Consider the following 6,000-nt stretch of genomic DNA (forward strand, 5'->3'; position numbering starts at 1 on the left):
GCTAAAACTTCCAGCAACGCACCTCCAGCAATCCAAAATGACACCCAGCGTGCCTGCATATGGCACACGGTTACAGAGAGTGTCTGTAACACACTGACATTGAACAGAGATTGAACAGAGCCTCAGATCATAAAACAAAAAAACCCACGCAACTGTTTTCTCTGGATGATTCTGATTTTTTACTGCTAGACATTACTAGTGAGCAAGATTGCTCCTCTGCAACATGGAGACTTCAGAATTACAACAATAAACACAAGTCAGAGCACACAACATAGCCTTTTACTAATACTGCTCCCAGGAACAGAAACTACACCCTCCCGGGAGTTTGCAAAAGCCGGCAAACCACACACAAGAGTTGATTTTTAGAAATGCTAAGCACACACACAGACTGCCAACTTCACATGCAACTGCGGGGACTCAGCATCTTTGAAAATAAGACTATTAATATCTTAGTTTAGTGATGCAGATGCCAGCTTATACTCTTCTTAAGAGGAGTCATGCTTGCACCAAGCACAACTACAGCACAAATTCAGATCCCCACTGCCACCACACCATCCAGCTCCTGGAGACAAGCAGGACACACAGAGCACCAGGAAGGGCCACACAGCCAGGTTAACACCCAATCTGCCTGCATTACTCATCCTCAAAAAACGGTGTGTTAGGCTGATAGCATACCTAGGGATGTTGCTTCTGGCGTTTCAGCTACCATATTCTGAAGGGCCTCAGTATCTCCACGTAGCACTGGGTTAGGCCACGCACAATTACATTCAAAGTAAAAGGAGACTCTGAAAGATGTTGCATATATTGGCCAAGAAAATTCCGTAATGTTCTCCCTCATTTCTTCACAGATTCTTTCAGTAGGCTCTTCAGAAAGCTACACCAATTCACCAGACCTTTTGATTACTACTTCTACAGGTAAGGAAATATGCTCAAAAGTCTTCCCTGCAATCAGCCCATCCAAGAAAGCAAGTGAGCAGGGGTGAGCTACGACACCAGCAATTTCAATCCTTGGCTAGCCAAGCCAGCAAAATCCTACACACCCAACCAGTGTGTGCATTTTCCCCTGCAATTACACAACCTCCAGCTTGGAATGACCGCTTACTTTTTATCAAGGAAGAATTTTTTTTAAGGCTTCTTATCAGTATAAAAATGTAAGTCTAAAGGACATCACAGAAAGCTAAGCAGTAAAGTATTAAAGACCAAGGTTCCAGAGTATAAGCTGAGTTATGGTTCTGTAGATCCTTCAGAACCAAAGGAACGTTTAACTTGAGCTCAAACAAGGCCACTAAGATTCATGGGTATTTTGTACAAACAAGTTCAGCTTGTTTTTTTATGAGAAGGAAGGAAGGAAAGGGCCTTCTCATCTTGGATTAGATACCACAAGACAGAACCCTAAGAAGTTCTCCAATTTTCATACATGCTGGCAGAGTAATTTCCAGACCAGACTTCCAAACCTTTTCACTCAAGCAATCAACTCTCCCAAAGTGACAGCTATGCTGCCTCATTTTCACAGCTTCTTACCTCCAGTTAGCTAATTCAATTTTGCAAAATTAAAAGAAAGCCAATATATTCCCCTACAATTTCATATCAAAAGATACTCCGTCTTCCTCATTTCATTGTCACACTTTATCTCAGAGGAAACCAATTATGAGATGAATAAAGCAGTCTCCATGTATTCTGCTCGGGATCACTGGATGAACCTTTTTCTAGTAAGGCACTCATCATTAAGTGACTTTACAGAAATTAAGACCATCACTTCATACTTCAACACTTAAAAAACTGAGCACATTTGGGACAGGGGTAGCTAAATCAATAGCAGGAACATAAAAATAGTTTCTTCATCACCTGTTAATTTGAAGCTACTACATTAATGCAGCAATGCAACTCAAAAACAGAGAAGAGCTGTCAATCATAGTTCCTAATAGGAAGCTACTGACACTTCTTCACATAACACAAACACTTAAATTTGTATTTAAAAATGAGCATGCAATGAGTATACTCTCAAAGCAGTTACTTTTTGCAGGAGCCAAACATGCATAATTACAGAGTGTGCACACACACACTTTCACTTCTCTGCCAACCTGCAGCTACTTGCATGAGCTGATATTTAGGGCATTAAATACAGTCATTACTACACCCTGAACTCTGGGTGCACACATGTGCAAACACCCTATGAGGATGGCCAGCATGCAGACCTGTATCACACCACTCAATATAAACAACATGAATTAGATTATGAATGAGTCACACTTGGATACGATACATTTCAGCATCACAATATTGCAGTATCAACGCTACACTGACCTGCAGCACACCCTGTCCTTGCCCTCCTGTCCAAAGCAGAGACCAGACCACTTTACCACCACCCTACCCCAGCTGGGAAGGGAAAGAGCTGGCGGGAAGTTTGTGTCTGTCTCTCCTCCGCTTGCCAGCGGTGTCCTCACCAGCAAGGTGTCAGAATTCACACGGGCACCACGATCCTCAGCGCCTGTGGGACTGGGGAGACAGAAGAGACAGGCAAAGCAAGCAAAACCTGGGGGGGAGAGGTGACCACCATCACTTGGGACTCCCAATGAGCAAAGGAATTAGTGATGGAAGGGTGTCACACCTGCCACTACCTCAGCCTTCCCAAAACACTTTACAGTGCTGTGATACCAAAACAGCATCAATGTAATGAGAGAGTCACATCCTACTGCCCACCACTAATACAAAACACACCCAGCTTCTGGGAGCAACTTCACAGACAGCTGCAGAGCTCATTCAGCCAAACGAGACCGCTGATGTTCACAAAGTTGTGTGTTTTACAGGACTTCCTGACTTCTGCACGATTACATACTTGTAGGATGTGGGTCTTCACTGCCACTACAAAACTTGTAACAGCAAACACATTCTGACTCAAATGTGAAGTCCACGTTCAATTAAATTCCAGACCAAAATGAAGTTAGGTAAAATAACTCCGTTTGCTTTACATTATTCAGATCTGTTCTTCCTAACTTAAAACTATTATCTGAAAACAACATTATCAGCAATTTTGGCCATTTTCCCTAATCCATCCAGAGCCTCTTTATGCTTAGGGCTGTAGCACTTTTTAGCATCAAACTCTTTCATGATGGGGAAATGACTATGAAGTATTGCTGTTGGGTACTTAGCGCTTATACCCTGCCTTACAACTTCAAAGCATTACACAAACATCAATAATTGCCATATATAGAGTAAAACTGAAAGAAGTATTCATATTAAAAAAGAAACTCACAGGAAAAAAAAAAACCTTAACTATCTGTTTGAAGGGGGGAAAAAAGCTTAAGCAACAGAATCTTCTGTAATTATTGCGCTCTTTATGCTACACACATGTGTTATGGCTGTGCACGTTCAAACAAACAAAAATTATAAACTCTTGCACAGTCTTAAAAATAAATTATAAAGCCCAAAAGCCAAACCCCAACTCCTTTCATACATTTAAATTACATTTCCTTCTCCCTTCCTCAAGGAATGAGAGCTAAGTGTTCTCCAGGTGTTCCTAATAACAGTTTGGGAGGCAGGCCACCACGCTCCCAAGACACAGTACCAGAAGACACAGTTCTCACGGAGAAAAACCCAACTTCCCCCAAGAAAACTTAAGACAGCAACAGTGTACCAGCTCAGGTGACCTTCGGTAAATAATGCAAACTGTTACCATTCCATTAGACCTTAATCAAAAACAAAGGGAAAAAAAAAAAAAAAAACAACACTAGAGAAAACCACAGAAAGTTTGTTACAATCAATTACAGGGCACCACCTGCGCCCTAAGCACCATCACGAGCCCCTTTTTTTTCAATGGGTAAGGGGAATAAACCCTTCACAGCTCTTCCACAAACACATACCCACTAAATTTAAGGACACACACAGGAACTTGCAGCTTCAGTCCTCATTTGGAATGCATTCTGAAAAGCCCGTTAACACACCTGTCCAAAGGAAGGCCACAAAACCAACGTGAGCCTCACGAGGACCAGCCTTCAGAGCACAAAACTGCCCAAAAACTCAGGTACAACCAAACCCCAAGCACCAATTTTGCAAATGGTGCCCTCGCTGCCAAAGGAGCACAACTCACAACACCCAAAGGGAAGAGACCACCAACAGCAAAGAACCTTGTTAATGCACACAATGCTCAGACATTTATTTTAGCACCCAAGGACAGCAAAGCAAGTCAGACAAGCCCACAACACTTTCTTTTTTACGCAACAAAGACCTGGTTCTCCTGATCATGCCTCCCTCCCATGCCTTAACAATAAGGAAGGAATATGTTTTGTGATCCCCTCCCCCATAAATCAGTTAGGAATTTGATTTACACAGACAGGAAAATGAGGAAGTTGAGCACACTGGAGAGTAGTAAAAACTTCACCAGCAAACTTCACTTTCCTACACAGCGACCTACAAACCAAACTTTCCTCCAGACTCACGTGTCATCTGCAGCAACCAGCCCCTGCCATAAAGCACAGACAAAGTTTTGCTGTTCTGGGGATAAAGACAAGCGAGGGAGAGACTTTTATTCTGTCAAGCTGCCTTAAAAGGAAATTCGGTGATGAAAGATTAAATTCACCTGGAACAACACGATAAATTTTAACCTTTTCGAGGGTACAACAATAACAAGCCACATATTTCAGGACTTAAATCCTCCACCAAGAAAACAGTACACATTGCATCAACCGTGCGAGCCCGTCGAATTGATGCGACACACAATTTACACCAGGGTTTCGGACAGGGATAAGCCCTGGGAAAGAGAGACGCTGTGAAATGGGAAAATAAAAGCTTATTTTATGCCCCGAACCGGGCCCGCTCCCTGCCACCGCGGGGTATTGCATGTTCCGCCCTGAACTTCGCCGGAAAACTGATCAATAACTTGGCTCTGGGGGGAGCAACATCGGGAATGGCCCGGGGGGGTGGGGGGTGTATCCCCTTCCAAGGAATGGCCGGGTCGGGATGGGGGAGAACTCCGCGGAGTGGGGGAGGGGCAGGGCCTCCCCTCTCCCCCATCCCGACCCGGCCCTGCCCCCCCTTCCCCTCCCCCCCCCAAGTAAATATGCGGGAAGGGGGGAGGGGAAGCCGCTCTTCCACATAAATCGGGCTAAAAATAGGCCTCTCGCCATGGCTCCCGTGTGCCATTCGCTGCCGAGGCCGGTGTCCCCCCCATCCCCCGCTCCATTACACCTTTTTTTTTTTTTTAATTAAAAAAAAAAAATGAATGCGGGTGGGGGAGGGGAAGCCAGCGGCGCGGGGTGGGGGAGGGGAAGGGGTAAATATGTATATATATGTATGTGTGTGTATATATATGTATATATACACATATTAATAAAAAAGGGGGGTCACAGAGGCGTTCTGATCCCATCCCCCTCCCGCCTCCACCGACACAAACAGGGCGGCCGCCCCCCACCCCCATCCCCGGCCCCTGCCCGCCCCCGGGGCTCGGAGCCCCCCGGTTCTTACCTTGCGAGCGGCTGCTCCCCCCTTTCCCAGGGAATGGAGGCACGAGGAATTCACCCTGGATTGTCTCTCCTCCTCCCGTGTGTTTTATACCGCCGCGTGTATATACGCGCACATCCCTGCCTGTGTGAGTGTGTGTGTGTACACGCGTATAGTTATCGATAATATATATATATATATATGTATTTTTAAGGTGTCCACACCGAGAGGAGGAGGAGAAAAAAAAAAACAGGAAAAAAAAAAAAAACCAACAAAACCACCACACACACACAGGAGGAGGAAGGAAAAAAAATACCCAGCGCGTAGCGCTGTGATATTCAATTATATCCGAGCCAGGGGCCGGGGGAGGGGAGGGTGGGGAGGGCGAGGGGGGGGGGGGGGACTGGAGATTAAGTCCCGAGGAAGGAGGGGAAAAAAAAAAGTAATATGTGTGTGTGTGATTGAGATTGAGGAGGGATCGGGGCGGAATGTGGGAGCTGTTACTGGGGGAAGGAGCCAAGCGGCGCGGAGCAGCCGGCGGCCCGCAGACACTCCGGGTGCCCG

At 45.5% G+C, this 6,000-nt stretch overlaps 1 protein-coding gene across 5 annotated transcripts in view; it reads right to left on the reverse strand.

Annotated features, from left to right (window-relative positions):
- The window catches only part of TBL1XR1 (TBL1X receptor 1), a 109,724-nt gene extending 104,068 nt beyond the window's left edge, over window positions 1–5,656 (reverse strand). For 3 of the 5 annotated variants that reach the window (XM_039556748.1, XM_039556749.1, XM_039556747.1), the window contains exon 1: window positions 5,461–5,656. The gene's annotated coding sequence lies outside the window, so the exon portion shown is untranslated. Of the gene's footprint in view, window positions 1–4,436; window positions 4,461–5,460 lie in introns of those variants that run through there. The other 2 variants (XM_010397359.4, XM_010397360.4) reach the window with 2 other exon arrangements.
- Between the last annotated feature and the right edge of the window lie 344 nt (window positions 5,657–6,000).

This window comes from Corvus cornix, chromosome 9 (assembly GCF_000738735.6).
Source record: "Corvus cornix cornix isolate S_Up_H32 chromosome 9, ASM73873v5, whole genome shotgun sequence".
In the NCBI taxonomy this organism is placed as follows: domain Eukaryota; kingdom Metazoa; phylum Chordata; class Aves; order Passeriformes; family Corvidae; genus Corvus; species Corvus cornix.